Source organism: Hemiscyllium ocellatum, chromosome 39 (assembly GCF_020745735.1).
Source record: "Hemiscyllium ocellatum isolate sHemOce1 chromosome 39, sHemOce1.pat.X.cur, whole genome shotgun sequence".
Classification (NCBI taxonomy): Eukaryota; Metazoa; Chordata; class Chondrichthyes; order Orectolobiformes; family Hemiscylliidae; genus Hemiscyllium; species Hemiscyllium ocellatum.
The window spans coordinates 17,848,071-17,872,421 of NC_083439.1; the positions used below are offsets into that span (position 1 = coordinate 17,848,071).

At 43.6% G+C, this 24,351-nt stretch overlaps 1 protein-coding gene across 4 annotated transcripts in view; it reads right to left on the reverse strand.

The window, feature by feature from the left end:
* tmod2 (tropomodulin 2) overlaps nucleotides 1-2,169 on the reverse strand; it is a 99,167-nt gene extending 96,998 nt beyond the window's left edge. For 3 of the 4 annotated variants that reach the window (XM_060852824.1, XM_060852826.1, XM_060852825.1), the window contains exon 1: nucleotides 2,055-2,169. The gene's annotated coding sequence lies outside the window, so the exon portion shown is untranslated. Of the gene's footprint in view, nucleotides 1-901; nucleotides 1,123-2,054 lie in introns of those variants that run through there. The other variant, XM_060852827.1, reaches the window with a different exon arrangement.
* Nucleotides 2,170-24,351: the final 22,182 nt, after the last annotated feature.

Consider the following 24,351-nt stretch of genomic DNA (forward strand, 5'->3'; position numbering starts at 1 on the left):
TTATCCTATGCACAGCTTTTCTTTTACACCTCAAGGATTAATATCTTCAAAGATCTCCTCAATAGCTTTTAAAAAAACCAAAGCTCTCTAAGAGTGACATCCTTCGCAAAACCATCCCCAATTCTTGCCAACAGTTTGGCTTGAGAAGTAGCTGCAACTTGCAGAACTGTCATACAGTACATGCAGACGAAGCAATGGAAATCAGAATTGGGCACAGTTAAATACGTAACTTGAGAACGTTTCTGCAGAAAAGACTTGTGAAATCTGCTGAATACAGACAGACTTCAACATACATATTCCTTTTCTTTATAGTTTCGCCCTGCCACATCCCAAGATATTAGCAATTATCTCCATTTTTCCTATGTAATATTTCCCCTTCTTGTAAACAGTAAAGGTCTCTTATTCCTGTGTACATCCCTTGATCAGTTCTCATTCAACCTCTGCTCAAGAGAACACTCTCATTGAATAGCCATGCTTCATTATCTCCCATCTTGTTTCCTAAAGAACCCTGAAACCCTTTTTAATTATGCTATCAGTTCCTCAAAATTTAAATTTCCAAATTTTCTCTTTGTAAAATTATGAGATATATCTTCGAGTTTAGAAATATAAATTGCAGTTCACTTATCAGCACAAACAAGATAAAAAAAATTGCCTGGTGTTAAAAGCAAATTTAAAAACAAAAAAACTCAACATAACCAGACATTCAAAAACTACATAAATTCAAGGTTCTGAAAGGATATTATCTTAAAACTCCAATTTATCATTTTAAAATTCAAAGTAACATTCCACAGGACTAATTTAAGGCCATGCAACTTATGACCTTCCACAAAACCATTTTGTTTTATTCCAAAACAGAGCTGGGATCAGAAAATGAACAATCAATATGCGAAGATAAACAAACCTTGTCTCTATGAGATTATACTCTAATCCCGTCAGTCAACCCACAACCTTCACCGACGCCTTTAGTAAATCGCTTTTCACATCTTCTGTTTGCCATAACGGCAGCTCCCACTTGCAGCATTAATTAACGTGGGACCACTGCTCTGTTTATGTTGTTGCTGCTGCTGCTGCTGCTGCTGCCACCGACTCGGAAGCAGGTCCCACCATCACCAAAGGTCACCAGTGACTTGTTTTAAATGCCGCACATCACGCCCCACCGCCTCGCTTGGACAGACTAAGCTTGAAGCTGGTGATCGGGGGAGTTTTGGTTGATGGGTGAGGGGGTCACGGGCTAGGGTTACTGAGGAGGGGAGGGGTGGGGGAGGGAGAGGGGGGGGGGAGTGGGAGGGGAGTGGGAGGGGAGTGGGAGGGAGTGGGGGAGTGGGAGGGGAGTGGGAGGGGAGGGAGGGGATGAAGGGGGGAGGGAGGGAGAGGAGGGGGAGGGGTGAGAGGGGGGAGTGGGAGGGGGGAGTGGGAGGGGGGAGCCTCAAACAGAGAATCGGCGGGGGCTGGGTCCGCCCCACTGACAGCGGGCGAGACAGAGGGAGGGTCTTTCCTCAACCCGACACCGACCGAGCCCGATCCCTCAACCGCGGCCCCTGAGATCAGGAAAGGGGGAGGTGGGGTGGGGGAGGTGGGGTGGGGTGGGGTGGGGGAGGTGGGGTGGGGTGGGGTGGGGGAGGTGGGGTGGGGTGGGGGAGGTGAGGTGGGGTGGGGGAGGTGAGGTGGGGTGGGGGAGGTGGGGTGGGGTGGGGGAGGTGAGGTGGGGTGGGGGAGGTGGGGGAGGTGAGGTGGGGTGGGGGAGGTGGGGTGGGGTGGGGGAGGTGAGGTGGGGTGGGGGAGGTGAGGTGGGGGAGGTGGGGGAGGTGAGGTGGGGGAGGTGAGGTGAGGTGGGGGAGGTGAGGTGGGGTGGGGTGGGGGGGGAGGGATAGCGGCTCATCAAACACGACACCCCCCGCCCCCGGAGGAGAAAAAGGGTGGGGGTGAAGCTACCCCATCTCCACTCGGACCCTCGCTCCTCCCCAGCGGCGACTTCAGTTTATCCCAAGGAAGCGACGGGGAGGAGGGGGGGTGGGGGTCTTCATCTGTGCTGAGGGCGGGATAGATAAACTTACCGTTCCTCCGGATAAAAGATGGTCCTCCCCACACTCAGCTCCCGCTCCTTCCTTCCCTCCCTCTGTCCGGGAGCCTCGCTCTGGCCCTGGACTCCAGGGGGCGCGGCCAACACCGCCTGCTCGAGCTCCACTCCAACCGCCGCCCCGCGCGCTGACACATCATCCGATTGACGCCCATTCGTCACCAATTACACCACCGCTTTCCCCCATTCCGCCCGCCCTCTGGCCCCAAAAGGAGCCAATCGGCGGAGACCGGAGCCCGGGTGGCGCCCAGTACGCAGTCGCACTGCGGCTGTTTGTCGCGGCCAACTGTTTGGGTTTGCCTGAAGAGGGCGGGGTAAGCACTCAGGGGCGCCCTCTGTCGGCTGCGTGAAGTTGCAATTGGGAATCTGGTGATGATTAGCAGATGCTGGTGTTGGACTGGGGTGTGTACAATGTTAAAAATCCCACAACACTAGGTTATAGTCCAACACATTGAATTGGAAGCTGAAAATGTGTTGCTGGTTAAAGCACAACAGGTTAGGCAGCATCCAAGGAATAGGAAATTCGACGTTTCGGGCATAAGCCCTTCATCCTGATGAAGGGCTCTGGCCCGAAACGTCGAATTTCCTGTTCCTTGGATGCTGCCTAACCTGCTGTGCTTTAACCAGCAACATATTTTCAGCTGTGATCTCCAGCATCTGCAGACCTCATTTTTTACCCATTGAATTGGAAGCACTAGCTTTCGGAGCGCTGCACCTTCATCTGGTGGTTGTGGTGGAACTGTTCAGTTGGTTCGATTTCCCTGCCCTCCAACTCTTCCTTGTGCGTTGTTTTTCTGTCAAGTATTGAACCTAGTTCCTTTTAAAACGTACTATTACTATCTTTATAGACAGTCCGCCCAAGATCATACCAAAGTTGTGGTGTAAAAGCCTGCATTTTAACATGATTTGGAGGTGCCAGTGTTGGACTGGGGTGTACAAAGTTAAAAAATCACAACACCAGATCACTGCTCCTTCAGCAGGTGATTTTTAACATTTCATTCCAGGGAATGCTGACTGGGCCAACACTTATTGCCTGTTTCTAACTGCCCTTGAGAAGGTGATGCTTGGATGTAGGTTTGCTCACTGGGCAGTGCAGGCAAACAGCTCAGTGAGCAGACCTACATCCAGAACCTCAATCTGAGCTACAAATCTTCTCAAAACTCGCTAAAGTGGTATTTGGCTACCTTCATGAACAGCTGCCTGTTAAATTGTTGTAATGACGTTAGAGAGGGAGCTTTATGATTTTGATTCAGCAACAATAAAGGAATGACCAATATATTTCCATGTCAGAATATTGAGTGACTTGGAGAGGAACATGGGTGATGGTGTATCCATGTATCTACTGCACTTGACTTTCTCAGTGGTATTGGAAAATGCTTTCTGAAGGGATCTTGGTGAATTTTGACTGTGCATTTTGTAGATAGTACACACTGCCTCTAGAGTGTCAGTGGTTGAGGGAGTGAATGATTGTGTGGGTGGTGCCAATAAAGTGGGAGGGCCTTGTCCTGGAGGTTATCAATGTTCTCAAGTGTGATCGGAGCTGCATCCGTACAGGCAGATAGAGAGTATTCCAGAACGCTTCTGAATTGTCAATTGTAGATGGTGGATGGGCCTTGAAGCATCAGGAGGTGAGTTACTGACTGTTTTCCCAGTCCTGATTTGCTCTTGTAGCCTCAGTATTTATATAACTAATCCAGATCAGGTTCTGGTTAATGGTAATGTCAGGATGTTGATAGTGTGGGATTCCTCAATGGAAATACCATTCAATGTCAAAGGGAGATAGTTAAAAGGAAACTACTGTGGAAGCTGGGAATCTGAAACAAATAGAGAAAGGGGAAACTCAGCAAATCTGGCAGCATCTGTGGAGAGAGAAAGAGAGTTAACATTTCAAGTCCAGTATGACTTGTTTTCAGAATGAAGTCTCCAGCATCTTCTGTTTGGTTAGATTCCCTTTTGGAACCAGTCATTGTCTAGTAATTGTGTGGTGCAAATGTTATTCGCAATTGTCAGCCAAGCCTAAATATTTTTGAGGTATTGCTGCATTTGGACATGGACTATTTCAGTATCTGAAGAGTTGTGAATGATGCTGAACATTGTGCAATCATCAGCAAAAATAATGATTATGATAGGAACAAGGTCATCAATGAAGCAGCAAAAGATAGTTAGGTCAGAGATGATTTACCTCCAACAGCCACAATCATCCTCCTTCATGCAGGTATGAATCCAACAAGTAGACAGTTTTCCCTCAAACCCCATAGATTCTAGTTTTCCTAGTGGTGATTGATGCTACAATCAGTTAAGTGTGGATTTGGTGTCAAGACCATTCACTCTTACCTCACAACTGGAATTAAATTCTTTTGACCATATTTAAACTAAGGCTGGAAAAAGGGCAGGATCTGGGTTCCCTGGTGGAACCCAAACTGAACAATGATTGATTTCTCTCTAGTCCTAGTGCCTCCCCGAAATCAGTGTCATCTGTGAGTACTCACCCCCTCTGCCACTGAAAATTATTTCTCCTTGTTCAATCTAGAGCCCGATTTCATTCTAAATACCTCTGAAATCTTTTATTAATTTTCTAAATAACAGCAATCCCTGCTTCTTTGATGTCTCCAAATTGTTAAAGTCCCTCATTCCTGCAACAATACCAATAAATCCCACCTGCGATCTACCTAAGGCCTTGACACATTTGCCAGAATTGGAACAGTCACTTATAAAGATTCAGTATATATTCCTCACTATTCTCGGCCACTAATAATAAAGCCATGGAACCAAAATGCTTCCATTCAACATCTTATCATCTTGAAAGATAAATCCAAGTGTTTGTTGTTTCTGCAATTCCTTCAGTGTGAAATTCAGTTTATACTCCTTGTCCATATTCTTCTGACTAAAATTTTTGCCTTTCTATTATACTGCATTAAAGAATGCATATTATGCTCTTCCATTCAATAAGATAATGACAGATTTGTTTATTCCACTTTCACATGTACTTCCAATAATCTTTCAACTCGTTGATAATCAAGAATCTATCTGCCTCTGTTTTGAGAGTGTTGAAAGACTTTACCTCCACTGCCTTTTGAGGAAGAAAGCTCCTAAGAATCAGAACCCTTTGTGAGAAACAAAAATTCTCCTCATCTTTGTCTGAAAATGGCAACCCCTGAATTTTAAACCAAGACCTCTAATTCTAAATTCTGCTACAGCTGGAAACACATTTTCAACACCCGTATTGTCAAAATCCCTTGGAATGTTATAACTTTCATTCAAGTTATCTTTTACTCTTCAAAACTCCAGCAGGTGGAAGCGTAGCCTGTCCAACCTTTCCACATAATTCAACATGTTCATTCCAGGTATTAGTCTAGTTAATCTTCCCTGAACTTTTTCTGACACATTTACATCCTTCCTTAAATAAGGATATCTATGCTGTACTTCAAGATGTTGTCCAATCAACGCTCTGTATAACTGAAGCATAATCCCCTGATTTTTCTATTCAATTTCTCGCTCCAGAAACAATAATATTCTGTCAGTCATCTGAATTACTTGCTGTGCCTTCATACAAACCTCTTGTATTCATGCACGAGAATACCCAGGTCCCATTGCATCTCAGCATCTACAATACCTCATATTTGAATAAGATACTTCCTTTCTATTCTTCCGACCATAATGGACAATTTTACTCCATTTGTCAGATCTTTACCCACTCACTTGACCTATTTTATCCCATTGTAGCCTCTTTACGTTTTCTTTGCAACTTACTTTTCTACTTATTGTTTTATTATCAGCAAATTTAGCAACCATACCTTTGATTCAATTAATTTAGATAAAGTGTAAAAGTTGAGATGTAAAAGCTATGGCATATCACTTGTAACATCTTGCCATGACTCATTTATGCCTGTTCTTTGTTTCTTGTTGCAGAGTCAATCTTTGATACATGCCAACATGTTACTCCCTACATTATATGCGTTAAATTATATGGAATTTTCATTTCTTAAGATGTAGTGTGGAGGCAGATGTAAAAATATCCTGGTATTATATTTAAAATGCACCTAGCCAGCACTTCACTCTGCAATCTAGGATCATCTCTCAACCTTTGCTCATCACCCTCACACATCCCTGGTGATGTAAGAGACCAGACAAAAGCCAGTTCATGCATGTCTCCTCAGAAGTTCTCCTGAGGTTTGGCAGGAGTGAAGTAAAGTTCCTTTTCCCATGGATGACAACAAGAGACCATCCTGACAGTATCCACAGTTGCTGCGGGGTTCACAACCTGTGGGCGGTCTAAAAGAACTGGCTCCAGTACCGTGAGAGAATAAATGATATGCTGTGCTCTACCAGGGTACACACCACTGTCTTTCTTCATGTCATATGAGTGTGAGGTAGCACTGTAAGTTTGTCACTGCAGAGGACTGTCACACAGAAGGTTGGTTACCTCGAGTGCAATCAATGTTTGTCACTTCATTGCAGGCTATTGATATAGCCCCACAGTGGTACTGCCTCTGACACATCTGCCAGGGGCCACACTTAACATATAAAAGTAGCTCAGCATCAACAGGTCACTGATGATTCATCACCATTAGGAGAATGTACAAATCACCAAAGATTTGCATAGGACAAGAACAGGACTACAAAAGACTGCCTTTTGAATTCTGCCCAATTGTCTACCCTGGCCAGGTTTGCTGGCTTCAGACATTATGTGGGCAGTCTTGTTATCCCAGTCAGGCTTTATGTATAACACAATAAGCAGTTAACAGCAAGCCAGGCTACACGTGACTGAGACGTTTTATGATATAATCAATAGAGAAACATCATCCCAACACTGTAAGCATTCACACAAAGAAATGCCATGGTTATGAAGGAGCCAAGTAACTGAAGAAGTTTGTGCTCACTGGAAGTTAGCATTCATGACACTGATAAATGCAAGTCAGATTTTCTTTGATGGAGTTTGGGAAAGTGAACCACCCTTTGAGAATTTAATAGCAAAACTTTAACCTGCCATCAGGAAACTGTATTGATGCCATCTGCCCAATTAAGTTCCTGCATTTCTAATAGACTTTGGGTGCTCCCAAATGATTCCACACATTGTCTCAATGGGTAGGTGATGGCTGCTCTTCACAGCAATATCATGGAATCGTATACATTCACCTGAAAGGGTAGATGGTATAGTAATTGCATCGAGGCCAGCCAGGAAGTTATCATAAAATACGAGTTCCCTGACTGGGGCTGTTAACCTGGTCCAATCAGAGTCATGGCCGACAGATATAAACAGGAGTCTAAGCTTTCAGCAGTGGACTGTTACAAAATGACAGTGACAGAACTACAGAACAGGATTATTCTCAATACTTTACAATAAAAAGAAAAAAAAAGGAGTCCACAGGTTCTGCTGACTCTCGGAGCCAGCTCTGTATTAGTTGGGTCAGTATCATGCACTATACACAATTAAACAAAGGGTAATCTGGTGACGGGATACAGAACCTTTGTGAAGTTGTTTCAGATGGGAGATTAGTTTCAAATTTCAACTAAAAGGCAAATCTTTCAATGGCATAGTTGTCCGTTGGTATTTCCTGTGCCTAAAATTTGCGTTCAAATCTCTGGAGTGAATGTTTTCTGACTCAGAAGCAAGTGTGCTACCACTGAGACCCAACTCACACTAGGTAGGGTTAAGGATAACTTTCCAACCATACTAAGTAGAAGGAGGTAAAAACTGCTATCTGATGCTGTTTCCCCAAAGATCCCAATAGACCTTGTTGAAAATTCTTCAGAACTTTCAGTTTAGATTTTAAACAAATACTTTTGAAAATGTTTCCGAGTGGTGAGCCACTGGGACTATAAACATATTGTAGGCTAGCCTTTACAACAACATAGTCAGGAATGTTGTGGAACTTCTGTCAAGGTCAATAGCAAGCATAACCCGGGGAAATTCAACCCGACATTGTTCGTTTACAAAGGAAAAACACTGTGACCACTAGAGATAACTGCTTTATGGGTATTCACACACAAGGATAGCAATAATGTTAGGCGTAAATCAATGATGCAGTACTGAAACATTGAGAATATCCTAGGTGTGTCTCAACCAATATCATAAAAACAGTGAGATAAATGCCCTGTTGAACTATTTGTTAATGTAATAATATTCTATTGTGAAACTTTAGGATCTTGTGAGAGATCTGATAAAGTACTTTGTATATATAAGGATTTTGAAAGGATGTAAAAATGACTCATTTTAATGACTCAAAAGGAAGGAGGAAACTTAGTATAAAGAGACAGCATATAAAACCAAACGAGAAGTTGATTAGGTCAAAAATATTTTTCCTAGAAACTAGTCATAGTGTCAATGAAAGATAACACAAGTGTTCCCTACTCTCCATTTAATAAATAGTGTTCTCCTTGTTTTATACATCCCTGTCATTCACTACTTTAAGGTATTTAAACAACTGATGACAAGATATGAATACAAAAATACAGAGGTTTATAAAAGACACACCTAATGTTTGCTGAATATTTTGAACAACATTCCACAATGTTTTAGGGTAAATGCATAACTGATGACTTTTGCTACAACCCAAACAAAAACTCAGCTGAAGCCCAACTGGGAGTCATATGTTCAACAGACAGAGCTTTGCGTGGACAAAATTGGTTTATAGATAATACCAAGAAGCATGATAAGACAAAAGTGGAAGTGATGGTCAGCATTAAACACACATAGCACACTGATATTTGAAGGATGATAGCTTCTTTGAAGAAAGCCTTTCACACAAAAATATCACGCAGGCAACCCTCAATTAAGAAGTTCCATTATAACATGGTTTTTAGGTCATTTCTAACCAATTTGTTCAGACATGTTATGACACACCTCTCAAGGAGGTGGGACTTGAATCCAGACCTCCAATCTCAAAGGTAGGGACACGTCCACTGCACATGGAGCCTTATAACACAGTTTGTATTTGACTATCCATTATTCCAATAATGAGCTGGGAGAAAGTGAGGACTGCAGATGCTGGTGATCAGAGTCAAAGAGTGCGGTGCTGGAAAAGCACAACCAATCAGGCAGCATCTGAGCAGCAGGAGGGTCAATGTTTCGGGCATAAGCCCTTCATCAGGACGCTCACTGGAACTCAGCCGATGACATCGCCAACGCCACGCTTCATGTCACTTCTGCCCCCATAGATACCACCAAAGGCCCCACTTTGGCCCCCGAGCCCCCATGTAACTTCTGTCGATGACATCATTCATGATCCAAAAACCACAACCATTCCAGTGACAGTCTCCACCCCCACTCCCAGCTCCAGCCCCACACCAAGTTCTAGCTCCCAGCACTGTTGCATTTTTAGAATCACCCCAGACCTCCCCCTCACTGAGGATGAACGATCAGTCCTCAGTAAAGGCCTCACCTTCATCCCACAATGGCCCCGGATCCATGAGTTTGACACACGTTGTGACATTGAGCATTTTTTCTGCCCGCCTTCTCCTCTGGGCTTACTTCTTACACCAAGACTCCTGCCACCCTCTGAGGTCCCCTTCTCGTGCCTCCAACACACCCCCTCCACGTGGGCACCCTGTGCTGGCCTGTTACCCGCCCTCAATCTTTTCATTTCCAATTGCTGCCGTGACATAGACTGCCTCAACCTGTCCACCCCTCAACCACTGCAACCCTCCAATAATGAGCAGCTGATTCACCATAATGGGACTCTTACCCGATTCCCAACAGCAAAGACAAAATCCTCAATGGTACAAATCAGTGTTCCTGAGCAAGTTTCCTGTTTGTTCAGCTCATTTTTGGTATTGCCTGTCTGAATAAAGACTGGATAACTTTTTGAAAAACTGTCCATTGTCTTCCATCTTCTGATACTCAATCTTGTATATGAGGAAAGAAATCGTAACATAAACCTTTTGCATATTTAATGTTTGATATTTGTGCTTCTTTTCTGCCCTTCTTTGACTTTCCGGGAACATTATTCAAACTTTTAAATGTGTTCCTCTGGAAGTATGTTTTTCAAATAATACATTTCACTTAATGCCATAATTTTCAGGAATGTAAGTACAGGTGCAGTGTTAATGGAGGTCTACATTTCCTTTAACTGAAAATATTGGAGTATCTTTATGAGAGAAGAAGGATGAAGTGCTAACAGCCTATGCCTTAGAGAATTCTGCAATTTGAAAAAATTCCAGGTCCCTCTCATTTTGCAGCTAGGTTTCCAACAAGAAAAGTATGTGTCTGCATTGCAGCTTGATTGATTTTGCTGATTAACTTGGAAAGAACCCAAAGCATAAAGGTTCAGGGCAGAGGTAACCACCATGACCCATTTGTTGGCACTTATCTGTGGGTCACATTTCAACACACAGCACAATCCTGTCAGTTACCAACTGGTAAAGCAGAAATTCAGATAGGTGTGCTTTTGGCTTACACTTTCCTGGGATGTGAGTGTCACTGGCAAGGCTACCTTTGGTCCCCATTCCTACTTGCCCTTGAACTGAGGTGTTTAGTAGAATATTTCTGAGTTAACAGTCAGCAACGTTATAAAGTGTGTCTGAAATCACGGCGAATTTCATTCTCTCAAAAAGCATCAGTGAATCAGCTAGGTTTTTATGACAATCAACAAGAGTTTTATGGTCGCCCCCTTACTGAGACTAGCTTTTGAGTCCTAATCTCTTTTTTATTGCTTGAATTGAAATTCTATCAGCTGCCATTCAAACCTACATCCCTTGAACATGAGCCTGGAATTGTGAATTATTAGTCCAGTCACATTACCATCATGCCACCAGCTCCTCTGGGTCATTTGAGCCATTGAGTGAGGTCATTCAACCCATTATGTTTGTACATGTTCTTTACAAAAGCAATCAAAACTTGTGTTATACTGTTCCCTGATTCTTACTATATAGAGTCTAGAATCAGAAATAGACCCTACGGCCCAACCAGTCCATCATCCCTGTTTGATTATTAGCCATTGTCAACAAATAAACATAGGCATCTAATAGAGGGGAAAAAATTGGTACAGCTTGAGGGGCATCATTCTACAAGTGTGGGGCAAGGTGAGGAAGCACTAGAGCTAGTGCAAGGGTTGAACCTGTGCCATTGACATCATTCAAAACCACACTTAGTAGAAGAGGCATAGTTTTAAAGTGTAAGGCAGAAGGTTGAGGGGATTTCAGGAAAGACTTTTTCACCCAGAGGGTCTGGAATGCACTGCCTGGGACAGTAGTAGGGGTGGGAAAACTCACAACCTTTAAAAAGTACGAGGATGAGCATTTGAAGTGTTATAAGGCTATGGGTCTAATGTGGAAAATGGGACGAGTGTAAACAGTAGTGTATTTTTGACTGTACAGACTCAATAGGCCAAGGGGCCTCTAGTGTACTGTATGATTCTATGATTCATGCTACAACCATCCAGCAACTCCCCTGTATCACAAAGATGGCATACAACGAACTACTTTCGAAGTACAATGATAGTAATTTAAGTGAACACAGTTTTCCTTTTAAATACAGGAATTGCTGTAGAATGAGAACATCTTTACATTTCTTTTTCTACTGTGCTTCTCTGTGGGTGTGTGCATTTTCTGATTTTATATTATATCCCATCTCTATATTCTTAGCTTTGTATTTGCATATGTGTAATTTGACTGCGCTTGAGTATGTAGATAGAGTACTTCAAATCCAACAGTCAGAAAGCTGGTGGTGTCTGAAAATGGAAAACTCGTATCATTGTTCATTCATCTATTTTAATTGAGCAAATTTGTTTTAAAAACTTGTACTTGGTCGATTTGCTAAACTCTGTGTTGGAGTAGTGGGACTCCAGAACAATATTGGTTTCACCACTATGTGCGCCCCTCTCTCCCACACTTCAAGTGACTTTTGAACCCATCTGGCTTTACCTGGACTGCACATAACCCAAAGTTCCCATTCTGAAATCCAGAATATGCAAATTCTGGCACAGTTTTAGTTCTGAGCATGCTGGATGTTGGATTATAGACACTGCATCTGTTCTTCTATTTTCTACTGTTTCAAGTAGTGTAGCACAGGGCTAAGTGTTGGGACCCCTGCTGTTTGCTTTATAAATTAACGAATTGGATTTGAACATGGTGGGGGGGGCATAATTGGAGCTGTAAGCTCCAAAATAATATAGATGGGTTGGTGGAGTGGGCAGGAAAGTGGAAGTTGGAGTTCAATTCTATAAGTATGGGGATACGCACATAGGCAGGTCAAACAGTAAAAGGGTATGCACCGTAAACTGGAATATACTGGGAGGGGTAGATGAAGTGAGAGATCTTGGTGTATGAGTGCAAAGGACCCTAATAATAGCAGAACAGGTAGATAACATTGTAAAAAAAAGCATATGGAATGCTATCCTTCATGGCAGAGGTACAGAATATAAAAGTAAGGATATAATGATGAAACTGTACAAGACACTGGTGGGGCCACACCTGTCACCACATTCCAGAAAGGACATCATTGTTCCGGAGAGATTTACGATAATGTTGCCTGGGCTGAAGCATTGTAGCTATGACGAGAGATTGGAGAGGTTGGGGTTGCTTTCCTTGGAACAGAGAAGGCTGACGGATGACAATATTTGTGAGGGGTAGTGATAATGTGGACAGGAGGAACGTGCTTTCCTTGGCAGAGAGTTCAAATGCCAGGGGTCATAGAGTCAAGCTAAGAGGCAGAAGGATTAGAAAGGACGTAAGGAAAAACCTTTTCATGCAGAGGATTATGGGTGGCTGGAATTTGCTACCTGACTTGGTGGTGGAGGAGGCAGAGACCATAAACACCTTTAAATGTACCTGGATCTGTATGTTAAGTGCTGTAGTCTGCAGGGCGATGAGCTGTGTGCATGACAATAGAATTAGAAAGAGCAATGGCAGAGATATGGCGTGCGTGGGATGGGCCAAATGGCCACCCTCTGCTGTATCATTTCTATGGTTCTGTCTCTCTGCTCCCAATACATCAGTCAATCTCTGGTATATTACCTTGCATGTAGCTTTCCTCCACCCTGTGCTTTAGTCCTCTTTACTGTCTTACTGAGAAATTGTTCATTCCAACACCCCTCACTACTTTGCCACTTATAAAATTTGAGGACAGTTTTCTGTGAAAACAGTGGAGTCCCTGAGGAATATATTTGGTTTCCTGTAGTTCTTATCCTAACAATTTGATGTTTGTGTCGCTGCACAGTGTCTTATGACCTCACCACTCCAAAGGGGGTGCACTTGTTGTGGTCACTGTTAAATTTTAATTAAATTTTACAAACTTTAATGCCAAACCTTGTGGTATGTTGGATTACGTCACATTTCCTGAAAGTCACATTGATTTGTTTATTGCAAAATTTTTAAATTGGCAACACTTCAATTGGTGAACTCATGCTGTAAGTGGCACTCTTGCTTTCAGGATGTTGAGACTTGACTGCAACTTGTCAACAGCTTTAGAAAACAGTTGCCTAGCAATTATGATGGGCAAAGTCAAAAATGTTCAGAGAACAATAATAGCACTGACTAAAACTGGTGCCCATACTCAGTGCTTTTTCGTCCTCCCCAAAAACACACACACAAGTGCCATTATTTGATGTGAGCCCGTTGAAAACAGTCAAAGTAAATTGAATTTCCTCTGGTTTTCCCATCTTTTCCCATCCTGAGAGAAGACAAATCACCTTAACTTTGCAAATCCTCAACTCACATTGAAATCTCACTGACCTCATACTGGTTTGCATGGAACCTGTTTAAAAGGCAAGGGTCAAATACAGCAGGCAGCTTGCACATGCTCATTCCATTCAATAAACACATCCCCCCATTGTATCAGGAAGGGATCCTCCATAAGCATCTAGGATATCATGGAAATATATAGCTGTTTCTTCACTGTCACTCAATCACAATCCTGGAATTCCCTCCAAGGGCATTGTGGGTCTACTGACAGCACATGAACTGCAGCACTTCAAGAAGGCAATTCACAAGGGCAACTAGGGACAGGTAATAAAGCTGGCCAGCCAGCAACGCTCGTGACCAATGAGTGAATAAACAAACAGCCCCCTTGAAACAGGCCATCACCTCTTTGCATCTGCAAAGAGCCAGCCTATCACTTGCTGGGCTCCTATTTGATTATGTGTGACTGTGCTCTTCAGACATCTAGCAGCCAAAACAGTAGTTTTGAAGATAATTATTTATTTGCATTATACAGGTAGTTCTTTAACACAATGGTTGTGTTCTTGTGCAGCCCCACATTAGAGAAAAACCGCACTTAAAGCATTGGCAATGTAATCACCTTACAGCCAACACACATTTCAAAAGTTTGCGCTTTAGAAAGTGTCCCCATTTCATCAATCACGTTACAGCGAATTCACTTTAACGAAACACGTATTAAAGCAGGATTACCTGTAATGGAGCTGGGAATGCCAAATTGTACTACACACATACAGACATTGTTCATCATAACTGTCAGTGTCTGAACTGACTAACATAGCTTTCATGGAACTGGTCAACTGCCTCTGTGGTTGTGTCTAGCTCAAGCAGCCCACCAGCAACACATTAATGAGGTCAGACCAAGGGCATGGATAGAAATCGCATACCATGGGGCAGTTTCTGTATATAGGCCCCTGAACCAAAGACAGTGGCCTCACTGGTAAACTTTCAGTGTATACCACAGGAACACAATACTCCACATGTGACAATCTTCCATAAACTTATATTTCACAAATAATTAAAGTCAGAAATAACTGAAAATAACCAAATTACATATTTGTCATTAGTTTGCCGGAAAGTTAAGATTTTAAATATTTACTTTCCCTATAACTCAAAATTTCCAACTCCAGAAACAGCCTTGTAAATCTTTGCTGCACCCTTTCAAGTTTAATTACAGTTGAATAGAACATTAGTGAGACCATATCTGGAGCATTATGTGCAGTTTTGATATCATATTTAGGAGAGTGTTCCAATTTATTAGAGGTAGTTTCTGGATGGTTGGTTAGCAGGAAGCACAATCTGGGCTGGTAAACTAATGTATGTTAGATTATCCCTTCCAGTAAAGAACATTTTACTCTAATATATAACTCTAGTGATATGAGGCAAGTAAATTTGACTGACAGCCAATTTTGGGGTCACATTTCCAACAGGCTTTTTCAGAACCAAATAGTTAAACATTTAACCAAAAGAAAAAAATGCTGGAAAATCTCAGCAGGTCTGGCAGCATCTGTAAGGAGAGAAAAGAGCTGACGTTTCGAGTCTAACTTTGTCAAAGGGTCAGTTAGACTCGAAACGTCAGCTCTTTTCTCCCTTACAGATGCTGCCAGACCTGCTGAGATTTTCATAGAACATAGAACATAGAAAGATACAGCACAGTACAGGCCCTTCGGCCCTCGATGTTGCGCCGACTGAATCCTACCTAACCTACACTAGCCCAATAACTTCCAAATGCCTATCCAATGCCCGCTTAAATGACCATAAAGAAGGAGAGTTCACCACTGCTACTGGCAGGGCATTCCATGAACTCACAACCCGCTGTGTAAAGAATCTACCCCTAACATCTGTCCTATACCTACCACCCCTTAATTTAAAGCTGTGTCCCCTAGTAACACCTAACTCCATTAGCGGTAAAAGGTTCTCAGTGTCGACCCGATCTAAACCCCTAATCATCTTATACGCCTCTATCAAATCTCCCCTAAACCTTCTCTTCTCCAATGAGAACAGCCCCAAGTGCCTCAGCCTTTCCTCATAAGATTTTCCTACCATTCCAGGCAACATCCTGGTAAACCTCCTCTGCACTCGTTCCAATGCCTCCACATCCTTCCTATAGTATGGCGACCAAACCTGCACACAATACTCCAGATGAGACTGCACCAGAGTCTTATACAGTTGCAACATGACCTCAGGACTCCGGAACTCAATTCCTCTACCAATAAAGCCCAGTACACCATATGCCTTCCTCACAGCACTATTTACCTGGGTGGCAACTTTCAGAGATCTGTGTACATGGACACCAAGATCCCTCTGCTCATCCACACTACCAAGTAGCCTACCATTAGCCCAGTAATCCATCTTCTTGTTACTCCTACCAAAGTGAATGACTTCACACTTAGCTACATTGAATTCCATTTGCCACATTTCTGCCCAGCTCTGCAACTTATCTATATCCCGCTGTAACCTACCACTTCCTTCCTCACTATCCACAACTCCACCGACTTTTGTGTCATCCGCAAACTTGCTTACCCAGCTTTCAAGCCCTTCCTCTAGATCATTTATAAAGATAACAAAAAGCAATGGTCCCAAAACAGATCCTTGTGGTACACCGCTAGTAACTGCACTCCAAGATGAACATAGTCCATTAACTACTACCCTCTGTCTCCTTCCAGCCAGCCAATTCCTAATCCAAACCTTTAATGTATCCTCAATGCCATACCTCCATAGTTTTAGCATTAGCCTACCATGGGGAACCTTATCGAACGCCTTACTAAAATCCATATACACAACATCTACTGCTTTACCCTCGTCCACTTCCTTAGTCACCTTCTCAAAGAACTCAATAAGGTTTGTGAGGCACGACCTGCCCTTCACAAAACCATGCTGGCTATCCTTGATCACGTTATTCCTATCCAGATGTTCATAAATCTTATCCCTTACCATTCTCTCTAAGACTTTGCCCACCACTGAAGTCAGACTCACTGGCCTATAGTTACTAGGGCTATCCCTACTCCCTTTCTTGAACAAGGGGACCACATTCGCTATCCTCCAGTCCTCTGGTACTATTCCCGTTGACAATGATGACATAAAAATCCAGGCCAATGGCTCTGCTATCTCCTCCCTAGCTTCCCATAGGATCCTAGGGTAAATGCCATCAGGCCCAGGAGACTTACCTATTTTCATCCTCTCCAATATTCCCAGAACCTCTTCCCTGCATATTTCCAGGCCATCCATTCTAATCATTTGTGACTCCATATTCACATCAGCAACAGTGTCCTGTTCCTGAGTGAATACTGATGAAAAGTATTGATTTAGTGTCTCTCCAATCTCCTCCGCCTCCACACACAACTTCCCACTACTATCCTTGACTGGACCGATACCTACCCTAGTCATCCTTTTATTCCTGACATACCTATAGAAAGCCTTTGGGTTTTCCCTAATCCTACCAGCTAAAGACTTTTCATGTCCCCTTCTCGCTTCTCTTAGCTCTCTCTTTAGATCCTTCCTGGCTACCTTATAACTCTCTATCGCCCCAACTGAACCTTCACGCCTCATCTTTACATATGCCGCCTTCTTCCCTTTCACAAGGGATTCCAATTCCTTACTAAACCACGGCTGCCTCACAAGGCCCTTTACACCATGCCTGACTGGTACATACTTATCGAGGACACATAGTAGCTGCTCCTTGAACAATCCCCACATCTCATTAGTGTTCTTCTCTTGAAGCCTGTTTTTCCAATCCACACATCCTAAGTCATGCCTCACTGCATCATAATTTCCCTGCCCCCAGCTATAACTCTTGCCCTGCGGCACACACTTATCCCTCTCCATCACTAAAGTAAAAGTCACCGAGTTATGGTCACTGTCCCCGAAGTGCTCACCTACCTCCAAGTCTAACACCTGGCCTGGTTCATTACCTAGAACCAAATCCAGTATAGCCTCACCTCTTGTTGGCCTGTCTACATATTGTGTCAGGAAACTCTCCTGCACACATTGGACAAACACTGACCCATCTAATGAACTCAAGCTATAGCTCTCCCAGTCAATATCTGGGAAGTTAAAGTCCCCCATAACAACCACCCTGCTACCTTCACGCTTTTCCTGAATCATCCTCGCAATATTATCCTCTACTTCTCTAGGACTATTAGGAGGCCTGTAGAAAACACCTAACAGGGTGACCTCACTTTTCCTATTTCTAACCTCAGCCCAAACTACCTCAGATGGCAAGTCCTCTTCCATCGTCCATTCCACTGCTGTAATACTATCTTTGACAAGTAATGCCACACCTCCCCCTTTTTTACCCCCATGTCTGATCCTACTAAAACATTTAAACCCTGGAACCTGCAACAGCCATTCTTGTCCCTGTTCTACCCACGTCTCTGTAATGGCCACAACATCGAAGTTCCAGGTACCAACCCACGCTGCAAGTTCACCTACCTTATTTCTTATACTTCTGGCATTGAAGTATACACACTTCAATCCACCCTTCTGTTTACAGGCACCCTCCTTCGAGATCGCTGCATTATTCATAACCTCCCTACACTCAAGGTCCTGTACCCTAAAGCTACAGTCCAGGTTCCCATGCCCCGGCGGAGTTAGTTTAAACCCTCCCAAAGAGCACTAGCAAACCTCCCCCCAAGGATACTGGTGCCCCTCAGGTTCAGGTGTAGACCATCCTTTTTATAGAGGTCCCACCTTCCCCAGAAAGAACCCCAGTTGTCCAGAAATCGGAATCCCTCCCTCCTGCACCATCCCTGTAGCCACGCATTTAACTGCTCTCTCTCCCTATTCCTCGACTTTCTATCACGTGGCACGGGTAACAAACCAGAGACTACAACTCTGTTTGTTCTAACTCTGAGCTTCCAACCTAGCTCCCTGAAAGCCTGTCTGACATCCTCACCCCTCTTCCTACCTATATCGTTGGTGCCAACGTGGACCACGATCTGGGGCTGCTCCCCCTCCCCCTTAAGGACCCGGAAAACACGATCAGCGACATCATGTACCCTTGCACCTGGGAGGCAACATACCAAACGTGAGTCACTGTCGCCCCCATAAAACCGTCTGTCTGTACCCCTCACTATCGAGTCCCCAAGAACTATCGCTCTACCTTTCTCCACCCTTCCCTTCTGAGCAACGGGGCCAGGCTCCGTGCCAGAGGCCTGAACCTCGTTGCTTGCCCCTGGTAAGTCATCCCCCCCACAAGTATCCAAAACGGTATACTTGTTCTTGTTTGTTAAGTCTCTCTTTTAGAATGACCATGTTTTCCAGCATTTTCTCTTTTGGTTTCAGATTCCAGCATCCGCAGTAATTTGCTTTTATCCAGTGGTTAAATATTTAATTAGTTTAGTCACAAATCTGTTTTCACCAGGCTCACCACATTCTTCTATTATTGTGTATGTAAAAAGAAAACAGACTTTTAAAAACCTTCTTTAAAACTTGTTTCCAGCATGAATTAAGTTAAAAATCACACAACACCAGGTTATAATCTGACAGGTTTATTTGGAAGCACTAGCTTTTGGAGTGCTGCTCCTTCATCAGGTGATAGTGGAGGTTTAGATTGTAAGACTCAGAATTTATAGCAAAAGTTTGCAGCATGATGTAGCTGAAATTATATATTGAAAAAGACCCGGATTGTTTGTTAAGTCTCTCTTTTAGAATGACCATGTTGGTTTCAGTTCTCTCATATGTAAATCGCAAACTTTTTTTAAAAGTTACATTCTCAAGTGTAGTCTCCTACACTTAAAGATGATGATAGTGGCAACCTTTATCATGAACAGCAATGCATATAGCTTTGTAAATTGGCATGACCATACTACAGTTAGCAGGTCTGTCAATATTAAATAAAACATTACAAAATACAAATTCATTTTATTCTTCTACTTCTGCATAACATTGGATTGCAAATTCTTTTTCAGTGAGAACACTGACATATAAAGATTAGCCAAAGTGATTCCATTAGGGAGAAATATTTTCTGTAGTATTAGATTAGTTCCCCTCCAGATTGAAACAGGCCATTTGACCCAACAAGTCCTCACCGACCCTCTGAAGAGAAGTCCACCCATACTCATTCCCCTACCCTATATTTACTGCTGACTAATGCGCCTAACACTATGCACAATTTCCCATGGCCAATTCACCTAAGCTGCACATCTTTGGATTGTGGGATGAAACCAGAGCACCCGGAGGAAACCCACGCAGACACAGGGAGAATGTGCAAACAGACAGTCACCCGTGGTGGGAATCAAACTCAGGCCCCTGGTGCTGTGAGGCAGTAGTGCTAACTACTGAGCCACCGTGCTGCAATTTGAATTGTTGTTTTGGAAGGAGCTTCAAGTTCAGTTGCGATATATTTGGGTTATTTTCTTAATGTTGTTCAGATCAGTAGAAGTAAATGCTACTTCTATCTTTTCAGCTTTCAGTGCTTTCTAGTATTAATACAGATAGGACACACAACTGCCAATGAGACTGTTTATCTTCTTAAGGACCTCTTGTTTATGTTTTGGACTGCAAGATAAAATTTAGTGTTCGATTCCAAGTCTGAAAATAAAATGTTAAGTTAAATCCAATCATAATAGCATTATAACCAAACATTTAAACTCACGGAGGTCTTTATTAACAGGCCATTATCTGTTGTGCTATGTTCTGTTTTGAACTGTGATGCAGCACCTTTCCAAGAATCCTGACAATGATTTCTGCAGAGACTTATTATATGGGCAGTCTGTGTTCGACAACATTAATGAGGTTAGAAGTCAGACAACGCCAGGTTATAGTCCAACAGGTTTATTTGAAATCACAAGCTTTTGTTCACCCCAGTCCATCACCAGCACCTCCACATAGAGTCATAGAGATGTACAGCATCGAAACAGACCCTTTGGTCCGACCTGTCCATGCCGACCAGATATCCCAACCCAATTTAGCCCCACCTGCCAGCACTTGACTCCTATCCCTCCAAACCCTTCCTATTCATATACTCATCCAAATGCCTTGTTAATGATGCAGTTGTACCAGCCTCCACCACTCATTCCATACACAGACCACCCTGTGTGAAAATGTTGCCCCTTAGGTCTCTTTTATATCTTTCCCCTCTCACCCTAAACCTCTGCCCTCTAGTTCTGGACTCCCCGACCCCAGGGAAAAGACTTTGTCTATTTATCCTATCCATGTCCCTCATTATTTTGTAAACATTCAAAAGGTCACCCCCAGCCTCCGACGCTCCAGGCCTGTTCAGCCTCTCCCTATAGCTCAAATCCTCCAACCCTGGCAACATCCTTGTAAATCTTTTCTGAACCCTTTCAAGTATCACAACATTGTTCTGATAGGAAGGAGACCAGAATTGCACGCAATATTCCAACAGTGGCCTAACCAAAGTCCTGTACAGCAGTAACAGGACCTCCCACCTCCTGAACTTAATACTCTGACCAATAAAAGAAAGCATACCAAACACCTTCTTCACTATCCTATCTACCTGCAATTAGCAGAGAAATACGTTACTGCTCTGACTAGAACTTTAAGAAAATTTTCATAACGTATTTAATGCTTTTGTCCCCCATCTCTCTTACTTTGATACAACATGCAACTAGACTGAATTAGATGGTAATGCAATCAGGGGAAATCAACCAGCAAGTGTAAATTTATTCTGGTTATTAAAACTGAACAGTGAACAATGAATACAGGCTTAATCCAATTGGTAAAAATGCTATTACTTTTGTTTCATCAGCCATTTTAGTAATGATTCTGTTATTCCCATTTACACCACACAGCTACCTAACTTTTGTTTCTTTGTTTGTCTATTATCATCTCCTTTTGCTCGCATCATCATCATCCTTGTTGTTATTTAATCTGTCCTGCTTTTCTGCTATGTTAGTCTTGGTCCTGTTGCATGGCTAAAGAGTATTTAGAGACTCTGCTGATGCAAGAGAAACATTAACACATCTTACAGTGGTTTTGTCTTGCCACAACTCTGCAAGGGTTGTTAGATCATGTGATATGTATCATAGTTTGTGATATGTATACTGTGTCTCAATAGTATGCAGACAGCCAAACACTGGCTGTAATACTGACACATCCTTTAGTTCTTTCCCTGGTGCAATACTTTATTTAAACCACAAACAAAAACAAAATTCTGTGGATGTTGGAAATCTGAAATGAAAACAGAAAATACTGCAGAAGCTCAGCAGGTCTGCCATCTCTATATAAAGAAACAGAGTCAATGGTTTGAGTCCAATATGACTTCTTCATTACTGATGGGAGCTGAGAAATTCTGGTTGTTAAACTAGGGATGGACAATAAATGCTGACCCAGCCAGCAATGCCCACATTACATAAATGAATAATTAAACCTGTTTCTTTTTACTCAGATGCTTCCAGACCTGCTGAGTTTCTCCACCATTTGCTGTTCTTATTTTGTACTTTTAAACATGTTAAATGTTTACATTTTGCAGTGTTTGTCCTGCTTTGGATGGTATTTGAGTGGCAAAGGTCTGGTTGTATGATACTGAGTAATGACAATGGATTTGAAAGCATGCAAATTGCCAGCTGGTGCCTTTTAATACTCCCCCACATCCTGTCCCTGGACAATACAGCACTTCCCTCATCACAGCACTGTACATGATAATACAATTATAGCAAGACAAAATGCAAGCATTAAGATTCTGCTAATCAAATACACAAGTAAAATTACCAATTGCAAATGACCCCATCAGTACTGTAATGTCTATGGTATTGTTTATTTCAGGTCATGAAAATCCCACTTTCTGGCCAGACTGCTGACAAGAAATCTATATTGTCTCCTACTGAGAAGGCCTGCTGAATTATGCATTGGGAGAAAGTGAGCACTGCAGATGGTGGAGATCAGAGTTGAACACCGTGGTGCTGGAGAAGCACAGCGAGTCAGGCAGCATCCAAGAAGCAAAAAAAAACATTTCAAGCATAAGTTCTTCATCATGAAGAGCTTATGCTTCACCCCCCCCATTCCTGATGAAGAGCTTATGCTTAAAATGTCAATTCTCCTGCACCTCGGATGCTGACTGACTGGCTGTGCTTTTCCAGCACCACACTTTTTGATTCTGAACTCCAGCATCTACAGTCCTCACATTCTCCGATGACTCCATCTGCTAACGTCTGCTTCCTCAGGAAGGCACTGAATACTTCAGAATGAGGATTATTGTTCCTCAGGAGGCCACAAGCACGTGGTAAATATTGCTTTATTGCCTTGTGAGGTACGTTCTCCTCCACCCACTAACACTTGAACAATGATGGCTGAATAAGGGCCATTAATGAGCATAAAGCATCTCTCTGGCAGGTGAAGTAATCTTACCTACAGTATATCTGTGGCTAGGAGGGGAATGTGCATGCAGCACCTCCACCTCTTCCTCCTCCACCCCCCTCAGTGACAGGGATGGAAATCTGCTTGCTATGGCTAGGAGAGCCATATATCTGAAACATCCCCCTGTGGCTGGAAGGGGAATCTGCACAAAAAAGCCAATGTGCCTGGGAATAGGAATTTGCCCGCAGTGTCCCTTGTGGCTGGGAGGAGAAATCTGCTGCAGCATCTCCCTGTGGATTGGAGCAGTCTCTGTCTGCAGTGTCCCTTGTGGCTGGGAGGAGAAATCTGCTGCAGCATCTCCCTGTGGATTGGAGCAGTCTCTGTCTGCAGTGTCCCTTGTGGCTGGGAGGAGAAATCTGCTGCAGCATCTCCCTGTGGATTGGAGCAGTCTCTGTCTGCAGTGTCCCTTGTGGCTGGGAGGAGAAATCTGCTGCAGCATCTCCCTGTGGATTGGAGCAGTCTCTGTCTGCAGTGACCCCTGTGGCTGGGAGGGGAAATCTGCTGCAGCATCTCCCTGTGGATTGGAGCAGTCTCTGTCTGCAGTGACCCCTGTGGCTGGGAGGGGAAATCTGCTGCAGCATCTCCCTGTGGATTGGAGCAGTCTCTGTCTGCAGTGACCCCTGTGGCTGGGAGGGGAAATCTGCTGCAGCATCTCCCTGTGGATTGGAGCAGTCTCTGTCTGCAGTGTCCCTTGTGGCTGGGAGGGGAAATCTGCCTGCAGCATCTCCCTGTGGATTGGAGCAGTCTCTGCAGTGTCCCTTGTGGCTGGGAGGGGAAATCTGCTGCAGCATCTCCCTGTGGATTGGAGCAGTCTCTGTCTGCAGTGTCCCTTGTGGCTGGGAGGAGAAATCTGCCTGCAGCATCTCCCTGTGGATTGGAGCAGTCTCTGTCTGCAGTGACCCCTGTTGGCTGGGAGGAGAAATCTGCCTGCAGCATCTCCCTGTGGATTGGAGCAGTCTCTGTCTGCAGTGACCCCTGTTGGCTGGGAGGAGAAATCTGCTCCAGCATCTCCCTGTGGATTGGAGCAGTCTCTGTCTGCAGTGACCCCTGTGGCTGGGAGGGGAAATCTGCCTGCAGCATCTCCCTGTGGATTGGAGCAGTCTCTGTCTGCAGTGTCCCTTGTGGCTGGGAGGGGAAATCTGCCTGAAGAGTCCCCTATGGCTGGGAGGGGAATTAGCCTGCTTCACCACTGCTGTAGCTGGGAAGAGAATCTGCCTGCAGTGCAGTATCTGTCTGCAGTGTCCCTTGTGGCTGGGAGGGGAAATCTGCTGCAGCATCTCCCTGTGGATTGGAGCAGTCTCTGT